We start from the raw sequence: 10,984 nt of genomic DNA, 5'->3' as shown, positions 1-10,984 counted from the left end.
TCCTCTTAGGGGATAAACTGGGTAATTCTTCTGGAAAAATATCGTTAAATTCTTCTAAGAAAGGGGCATCTTCAAAGGTTGGTGTATTTTCCCCCTTCCCTTCATCAATTTCAACCATATAGATTTGGCCTCCTCTTCTCCTTTCCTTCTTTAATTTCATTGCTGAGATGGTTTCTATATTAATGGGTTTAAACTTTCCTTGGATTTTGACCCTTTTCCCCCCATCATCCAAACATTCAACAACTTTGTTATAGCAATCTACATTAGCTTGATGGTCTGTTAACCAACTCATTCCCATAATTACATCATATAATATTAGGGGTGCCACATAGAGATCTACCCTTGTTTCAAACTTAGGAAATTGTACCCTTGCCCTTGATAAACACTTAGTTACTTCCCTAGTTGCCTTATCCCCACATTGAACCATCCATGATGACTCCATTTGATTAACTTTTAATGCATATTTGCTTACTAATTCAGGTGAGATGAAACATTCAAATGATCCAGTGTCAATTAGGATTGAAATTGGTTGTTCAAATAGTGTACCTGTAGTTTCCACGGGAACATTCTGGTATCTTCCTCTTCGATTCCTAACTACTACATGAATCCTTTGTTGGGGCCCTTGTTTGGGTTGATTGGCCCTAATTTGTCCTTGCATCCTGGGGCACTCTCTGGCAAAATGGTTTTCCCCACACATAAAGCATCCACCTGGAGGGCCCCTCCTACCTTGATTTCTAGGGGGATCATTCCTTGTTTCATTGGCCTTGGATGGATAAGATATCGCATTCTGCTGGTCATTCCTATTATAGTTACCCCTATTATTATTGCCCCTGTTATTATCATTTCCATTCGTCTGATATTGATTAGGCGGTGGCCTTATTTCGGAAGAATTATTCCTCTGACCCTTGTTGAAATTAGTATTTCCATTGAATTCTTGCTTCCTTTTAAATGAGTGGTTCCCATTATAGTTTCATCTTGCTAGTGTTTGAATCTTCCTCTCTTGCCTCAGGGACTTTTCAAGTAGTTCATTCATGTTTTTGGGTCCATGCATGTCAACCTTTGCCCCTATGTTGGTATTTAACACCAAAATGAACTTCCTTGCTTGGCCTTCTTCATCTTTATGGTACATAGGCACATATTTAAGCAACTTGGCGAACTTATCCCAAGATTATTGAATGGATAGGGGCCCTTGACATAGATTATGGAATTTTTTCACTTTCTCATCAAAGAACAATTGAGGGAGCCACCTATCTTGGAAGTGGTGAACAAATTGATCTCATGTGACCGTATCCCTGTTATACCCATTTTGTTCCTTGGTGTTGGTCCACCAACTAGCTACCTCCCCTGTGTGTTGATAGGAACCCCATAAAGCCTTGGTTGTTTCGCTAAAATCTCTTAGTTCAAAATACTTTTCCATTTCATTTAGCCAATTCTCAGCTCCTTCACCAATTTGCCTCCCATCGAACTTAGGAGGGGTGATTTTCTTTAAGTCTCTAGAGAGTTCCAATATGTTATTTTCCTTTGTATTACCCATCACATTTCCATGTTTGCTACCAGGGTTTTCATTTTCGGTACCACTTCTATTTTCATAGTCATTCTGCCTTTCCCTAAGGTCCTACAGTGATTGTTCCAAGAAGTTGATTTTATCTCTTTGTTCGGTTAGAAGGTCGATTATAGCTTGGACCCCATCTTTGTTATTCCCTGGGTTGTGTCGATCCTCTTCATGATCTTCCTCATGGTTTTCTTCATGGTTTTCCTCATGATTTTCCTCATGGTTTTCCTCATAGTTTTCCTCATGGTTTTCTTCCCTTTGACTCCTAGTACGTCTTCCATTACCCCTTCCTCTTCCTCTTCCTCTTGCCATTCTAGGTTTTTACTTGAAAGTTAAATTATGTAGTTAGTTTTTGATTTAGGATTTTAAAAATTAATTTCTGCCATTGTAAAACATTCCCTTAGCTGAATAAATTGAAGTGAGCACAAGGCCTAGATTTGAACCTTTGCTCTGATACCACATGTAATAACCCACCATAATTTATTCAACAAAAATGAGTATTCTTTTTTTTTGTGTGTTTAATTTAATCATTATGTTTTATTCAATTGCATACTCTGGGCATCCATCCATTAGGATTAGGCATTCATCCACCAAGATGAGCATCTAACCATACGGGTTAGGCAATTGTCCATACGGGATATAAGATTCCATCTATCCACTACGGAATAGGCATCTACCCATACGAGGTAGGCATCTATCCAAACAGGATAGGCATCTACCCATATAGGGTAGGCATCTATCCAAATGGGATAGGATATGCTCTGGCCAGAGACTCAGACTCATCGGGACCATTCGGGTCCTAAGCCACTCATTAAGTACTACACTCTTCTAATAGAAGTGCACCGAGGTCGCCATCCTTAGGAGTAATTAAATAATACAACCTTGAATTCCGCCTCAGAATTTGGCTTAAAGCCTCGGGAAGTCAAGCGAATCCATACAGGATTCCTTCCGAGTATGCATTGAATTTCTTTTCCAATTTAATTATCTTATCTTTCAAATAGGATTCTTACTCAACCAAGCCTAGACCCCACCCACGAACACTTGCGTACGAGGGACAACTCCGTCCCAAGACTTCCTACATACCCGCTTCAGCGAAGGATCAAGGTGTAAAGTATGTAGTTCTATTTTCTATTCTATGGTTTGATGTAAACTAATTTGTGGGTACGCAAACCTTTCTATGGTAAATGTCCCAGACAGTTTCTCTGCGGTTGCTACCCACGATGGTAGCGCTTAAGCAAAGGCTCAAGATGGCCTATTGCTTGTGGCCTAAAATAACTAGATCCTAATTCTTATCATGAGCGTCACCCTTGACCAAATTGCAAATCACCAATACCTCTTCAAGATTAAAAAAAAAGAAATCAATTTCATGAGAGCATTTAACTTGACTATCCCTAAAAGGGGTTTACTATGGTTTATCTCAACGGATGTGAAATCATTTAAAAGTTATCTTATTAGATTATCGATCCAAGGGGGATTACCCACCCCTTGGATTTTAACTTCCAAGTGTCCCTTATTACTCCCCGATGATTTATAGGGATGATGCCACAGACATCGTTGATGCAGCTTTATTAGGCATTAAGTGCAGTAGTTCAACACGACGGCATTACCCGTAAGCGTGACCCAGAGGCACCGTATATACCGAACGCTACTAGTTTTGGTTTTCCAACTTCCTTTGTTTAGTTTCTAAACTAAGAGCTTATGAAAACATCATGCTTGAAATATAATTATGAAACGGATGTACATAACTTAAACTTTAAATACTATTTGGAAAAGAGAAATATCATTATTCTACAACTAAACAAATTAATACATGTATTGGCATGATAATGATAATTGTGAACTTACGTGCAATTGCATGAAGATAATGAATGCAAAATAATATAAATGCAATGCAAAAGTAGCGTCATTTACATACAAAATGAAGAAATGTTTACTCCTATCGTGAGACTAATTAATTATAGAGTTACTAATTCCACATGAGTGATTAGCTTATACTTTTTTGGAAATTTTGGATGAAATCGAAATAATAAGACTTATTTGTTTTTAAGTGAGTCAAAATCACTGATCAAATAATCCAATAAATCCCTAAAGGAATTGAGATAAAAAAATTTATTTCAATCTTTTGCTAATTTATTAACTTAAAATTTAACTAAACAAAAAAATTAACTTAAATTTAATTAAAACGAATATTAACTTAAATTTTAATTAAAACAATTATATAAAAAAAATTACTTAAATTTAAATAATACGATATATAAAAAAAAATTAACCTAAATTTTAATTAAAACAATTATTAAAAATTCCATTGAAATTTTCAAAGTGTAATAATTTAAACCACGAAAATGTTTTAATAATAGTAACTAGGGGGTAGGGACCATGGGTCCCATCACCCACTACGGTCTTGCATGCACAGGCCTGTAGGGGTTGAGGGGGCCACGTGGTCCCCTCCACTCCCCTGCAGCCACTTACAATGACCGCAAGGTAGTGGGGGGTACCTCTATCCCCGACAGTTTCAATACCACCGCCCTACATGCCTCTAGACATTTCGAAGACCGTGCCGAACATTGGCATTTAACGCAGCATTTTATAATGATAATGCGACATTAATATTTACATGATAACATTATATATATATATATATATATATATATATATATATATATATATATATATATATATATGTATGTATGTATGTATGTATGTGTGTGTGTGTGTATATATAAAACCACACACACACACAGACACACACACATAGATATATATATATATATATATACACACACACACACATATATATGTGTGTGTGTGTATATATATATATATCTATGTGTGTGTGTGTGTGTGTGTGTGTGTGTGTGTGTGTGTGTTTGTGTGTGTGTGTGTGTGTGTGTGTGTGCGTGTGTGTGTGTGTGGTTTTATATTTCCTTACAAACGAGTTTTATTTATTTATGAAAGTAGGAACAAAAAAGATGATCAAATAATTGTGATTTTTATTTTTTTTCTAATTGATTTCCACAGTAAGCAGGAGTTTATTTTATCATTTACAGAGAGAGAGAGGGAGAGAGCTTTATCCAGCCATCATAGGGAGGGAGTTTATTTCCAGACTTCTCAGAGAAATTTTTTATTTCTAGGATTCGTTTCCAGTGTTCACAAGAGGATTTGTTCATCTGATATTCATAGTGAGAGGAAATATTCACAAAGATTAAAAATAATCATAGAGATTTAAATAATTACAGAGAGAAATTTAGAAGAATCGTAGTGAAATCTATCCTTATTTTCAACTAATTTTCACAGAGAATTTATACAACCAGATAATGAAATCGAATGAGAATATCACAGAGGAAATAATCACAGTGAAATCTCTTCAAAGGATTAGGTTCACATTTCTATTCAAAAACTAGAGAGGTGAATTTGGAGAAGGGAGATAAGATGGATATAATCTAGTTCTTGAGCAAGAATTGATCTAATTCTTATCAAGAAATTTAAACAAATTGATCTAATTCCTATCAAGAATTTGAAACATATTGATCTAATTTCTTAAACAAATTGATCTAATTTCTTATCTAGAATTTGAAACATATTGATCTAATTTCTTATCTAGAATTTGAAACATATTGATCTAATTTCTTATCAAGAATTTGAAACATATTGATCTAATTTCTTAAACAAATTGATCTAATTTCTAATTCACAGCAAGAACAAGATGCATGATTCAAAAATAAAATAAACTAAATAAGAAGAACTTGGACACTTGAAATTGATGTAGAATCCTCTACGAATCCTCCAATTAGCCTCCCTTGATTTTCAAATTTGAAAGAAATCCTCCAAAACAATCTTAGCTTTTTTTTTTTCCCAAAAGAATGAAATATGACTACCAGAAAAAATTTACTTGAGAGAAGAATTTCTTTATGGAATATCCAATTCCCATTTTTGAAAACTTGCATATCATTTATAAGAGAAATCCCTCTATTCCACTACCTAAGTTTTTAATTAAAAAAAAGAGATTCTTTCCCAATTTTGGACTTCATGCAAAATTGATTAGACTTAGTGGGAGGAGTTACATGCAAGGTGGTGGACAATCCTCTAGAAGCTTCTTATTCTTCCTACAACATGTGCCGTAATTGGGTGAGGAAAATTAAATAATAATTAAGAAAAATGTATATTTTCCATGTGTGTGTGTGAGTTTTATTATTTTTATCCTTTTTGATATTCATTCAATCATTTAAATAGTTTATCCAGAAACATAATAGAGTTTGTATTTTAAAACTAAAAGTGATAAAGGAGGGTTGTGACACTAGATAAGTAGAATGTGTTGGAAGGAGTACCTTAATAAAAGCAGTGAGATAAATATCAACTTTCCCATCATTAGCATTAACATCTTTTTTTATGGCTGTAATTTCAAAAGCCAAACTCATAACACCACCATTTTTTAATTCAAGATTGAACAATTTTAATTGTAACTGAATAAATTCTAATTCTGAATGAGAATCAAATAATTTTTTTAACTTGTCAAGGGCTTCGCAAGCAAATTTTCATCCTTGTATATGATGATATACATCTCCATTAACTGAAGCTCTTATCAAAGCCAAGGCTTTTGAATTTTTATAATTCCAAATTTCTTTTTCTTTAACATTTGTTGGTTCTGTAGGTTGGGTATCTCCATCACATATTTTATACCATAAATCATTAAAAATTAATGCATTTTTCGCTTTTCTATGCCATTCCAACCAAGTATCTTTTCCGGTTAATATTTTCCCAATCAATGAAACAACATACTGCATTGTAAATTGAAAATAAATGTATATAGAGTTTGCACAGTTTGCAAATTTATAGGAATGCTCAAAATCTCTTGCCAAACTTTACCAAATATAACAAGATATAAAATTCTTTTAAAAATAAATAAATTGATTTCACCTGAATCAATTTTTATTTCCGTATTTTGATTTTGTAGAAAGCTACAATCTTCAGATGCTTCACATAAAAATATACTCCAAACTCCAAAGCTCTGATACCACTGATAGCCTAGGTAGAAAATAACAATCTAGAATCTCTGTTAGCAGATAGAAAAAAATGGAAAGAATGGTAATCTGAATATAATTTGTATTCCCGTAAAAACCGTGTCCTTCAAAATAAAATAAACAAGCAAATATAAAGAGGAGGAAAAAATAGTTGTAAATTGTTATACAAAACTATCGGAATAGAAAAACCTAATAAAATAAACTAATGAAAAATTAATCTAAATAAAACAAAACCCCTGATGAGATATTAACACATATGACATATGGCAAACATTAAATGTCAAATAGAATTGAGTGAATTTTTTTTCTGGAGAAAAAATTGAGCACAAACACTAAATTAACATAGGTAAAATGTCTAGCAAAGCAAGTTTATGAAGTTTTATGAGGTTACTTCAAAGATGGCAAGGTTAATGTTGTGGGCTTGAAAGCACCACTTAATAGGGACCTTAGGTTCTCTAAGTTTCTTGCAGACAAATGATGAAGCAAGATAGACATGATATGAGGATGTCTTGTCCCCAAGGGGATGCAAGGATGCCATTTTTAATCTAGTGGCTATGTAATGCTGAGCATATTAAAAATTAAGAGATCTCAAGTCTGAACATGATTGGCTTAAACTTTACAGACATGAATGTTCCTGCCCAAAGATATCAAATAGTGGCATTTTGTTGGATCACTGTGGACATGGAACAAATGTTTTTCTAGAGGCAAGATATTGAGTGAAACATAATGTATAATATCTTAGGATCTGTAGTAGATAATAAGAAGATGGCAAAGACAATTCATGTCATGGAGGCCAAAAACAAACTACAAACAAACATAAAGAGAAGACCTTAAATATAACATAAAACTAGAGCAAAGGTTTAAACATGAATGGGCAAGCCATAATGACTCCCATATATACTGAAATCAAATGATGCCATATAGACACAAGGAAAATACTAAAATCATATTTAAAATATGGCATAGATAATAGGTAGAGAATGGAAGAAAAAGGTGAGTTTTATTTGGGGGTTATTATAATAAATTTTGTTTGGAATCATGTATATTTTAACAAAAGAAATGTATGATTTAAGTTTAGAGAGGTTTTATCCAAAGGGTGTACATTGAAGGAGATTTTGTCATACGTTTTTAAATCAAACCGACTTTGATAGAACCAGCTAGCCTTAAATCATATCCTCGGTGGAGTCTCTTTTGTGCTTTATCAAAAATATTAAGGGAAAAAAAAATTCTACACTTTTTAGAGGATCAAATAAACTGATTTGAAAATGCAATTTTATAAATATAATCCCTCATTGTTAAATTTCTAAGAAGGTTAATTTATATTATGTTCTAATCAATTAAAATCAAGTTAGGCTCATACCATTACATATCTGCAAAAAAGCACCACTTAGGGTGCATCATAAATGCACACCTAGCTAAAAACAAAAGACCAAAAAACAACAAGGGACCACCAAGCACTAGAACAAGACCAAGGACACAACTAGCATAAAAAAACCAGAAAAAAGTAGCCAATCGCCAAAGAATGAAGATATGGTCTACTGGGCATGTGAGATTTGGCTAAGATCAAGAGCTCAATGAAAATTACAAAATCGAGAGACAAAAGAGGACAAGAATAAACTGTATTCTCATCAATAGATAGATCATCAAAAGTTACATACAATGAATATGAGCCTACTTATATAGGCAAGGCTATATGGATATGTGAGCACACAAACATGACATGTGGCTCAATGAGAAACAAGGGAAGGTAGGAAATAGGTGTGGTAGGTAGGAGAAACAATAAAGTATTCCACATGAGGTGGATCACCCATCGAAGGTGGAATTATCATCCCACAATAAGTAGATATGATAAAGTAATAACAAGATCACACCATAAAAGGTGGAAGTCTCCTACAACACACTATCCCAATGTGTCACAAACACCCAAGTGTCTCATATGAAAACTACTATCATATGCATGTACTTAAGTAAACTTAAGTATAGTGTAATTATATCCAACATGAATAAATAATTACACCAACACCCCCCCTTAAGTGCAACTTAGGGGAATACAATTAAGTCTACAATGCAACTAAGCAATGCAAGATGGGTCCCGACTACTAGGCCATGTTAGGTACCCATATACAAATGCAAATGCACACAAACCAATGCAATCTCTTATAAAGTGGGGAAAGAGAGAAAAACCCAATGGGAAAAAAACCCTCCCCCAAAAAGAGAGATGAAAACTATATACAAGAGAACTCTCATAGAAGCATATGAAGGACAAAACCCTATGTGAGGAAAAAACCCCTCCCATATGAGAGAAGAAGAGAGACTGGGTAGCCCCCCCTTAATGTAGAATCTGCACCAATGGTAGAAGCTCGATGATGAATGAAGAAAATGCTCCATGAATGTCGAACAATGTTCCTTCCCTTAGGAAGAAACAAAACCAAAGGTGTATCCATGAAGTCTCACCAATCATGAAGGGAGGATGTAGGAAAAAAACTCATGATGAGTGGAGTCTCTGAAAACTGCTAAAGTGTCTCCATGTTGATGCTGAAAGTTACCCCCTTTAAAGGTGGTGAACTGTTGCACATTGCTGACAAAGGCACTCCAAGATCTAGTGGAGATGAATGTAGAACAAGTCCCAAAGACTCACATGTCTCCTCTAAGACCTCGTCCAACTGTTGTACAAAAGTATCCACAATCATGTCAACCTCTAAAGAATGATCATGTAGAAAATGCACAAGAGGGTCAGAGTGTTCCCTCACAACAATTGAAGAAGGATCATCTTTATCAAAGATAAGATGAATGTGATCAATGATGTCTCCCAAAGCTGCAATCTAGGACTCAACAAACAAACCTGCAATGTTTGTCAAGTAGTCACCCCAATCAACTGAAGCTGGAATACAAGATATATCCCGATGCATTCAATCACAATAAGGAAAATATGTCACACTAGCTGCATCATCAGGTGCAATAGGTAATGTGTTATCAATAGAAGGAGATGAAATGCAAGGCTTAAGAATAGGGTCACATGTGAGAATCCCTAAGTTCAAGTACCCAAAGTTCTCCTCAAAATATGAATCATGATGTGAAGAATCAACCTCATCAATAGAACCAAAATGTGAAAAGGAGTACAATCGAGATGCATGATCAACCAGCCCAGTCACAATGATAGCTCTAGTCTCCAAGTCTCTAATGATAACTGAATCAGGTGTGAACTCCACAGTTTTCCTAGTTGCCTCATGTATGATTTGATAGATGGAAATAAGATTGTTTGTCAAGTGGGGTACACACAACACATCATTGAAGGAGTTATCCCCAACGACAATAGATCCTTTCCCAATCACATCCATGTATGTATGATTGTCCATCAAAATCTGTGGCATGGTGCAAGGCTCAAATGAAGAAAACATAGACTAGGAAGATGCCATATGATGAGAAGCCCCTGAATCTAGAAGCCATCTCCCTAAATCACAACTTGTAGTAGCACAAAGAGCTTGTCCCTTTCCTTTATCTGTCCCAAAAGAGTGATTCTTTCCTTTATCATTTTCCTTGGAAGAAGAGACTGAAGTAGACATTCTAGAATGCAAACTGATTTTGTTCTTCTCAAGAAGATTCTTTAAGTCATCAATATCCTTCTTGTAACAACAATGTTCATCATATCCTGACTTCTTGCAATATGCACAAAAATATTATCCTTATATTTCCTCTTAGGTGAGGATGTAGAATCACCTTGTTGTGGTTTAGACTTAGGTTTCTTTTGGTTCTTGCCCTTTCCTTGATTTCTTTGATTCCCTTTATTAGCCACCAAAGCTTGTGACTTTGAAGATTTGAGAATCCCCATCTTGGTCAACTTAGATTTCTCAAGTATCAACATCTCTGTGAATGCATCAAATGAGAGAGAAGTGTATGAGGAACCTTGAGCTAACCTATGGGTGTGAAAGCTAGATACAAAGGTTGCATAATCTGATGGAAGCTTGTCCAATAACTTATAAACCAATTGAGCAACCTTTTTGTCGATGCCACAATCCTTTAGCTTTGCCCTTAGCTCATTTTCTTTTGTGACATAATCTTAGATTGTATCAAAATCCTTGGGATCCAATGTTGTGCGTTCACTATCAAGCTTGTAGCCCTTAATCTCATCAACTTGGCCATACAATTTGTCATAAATATTCCAAGCCTCTTTAATTGTAGTACATTTATCAATGTGAAAAATGAGGTCATCTGATACATATTTTCTCAAAGTTCCAAGTGCCATAGAATTCTTAGTGAGACATTCAATTTGAGCATTAGGATTAGGCTTAGGATCAAGTGATGTTGTAATTGTTCTATTTACATAATTAATGAGTCCTTTTTCCATTAGTTTACTCCATTCCTTTATCTTCGATGATGCATAATTATCAGGAGTTAAAAGTGGAAATTTAGGAGA

The sequence above is a fragment of the Cryptomeria japonica genome, chromosome 8 (genome assembly GCF_030272615.1).
Source record: "Cryptomeria japonica chromosome 8, Sugi_1.0, whole genome shotgun sequence".
Lineage (NCBI taxonomy): Eukaryota > Viridiplantae > Streptophyta > Pinopsida > Cupressales > Cupressaceae > Cryptomeria > Cryptomeria japonica.
The sequence above is the reverse complement of the archived record's forward strand: the minus strand, read 5'-3'. Positions refer to the sequence as shown.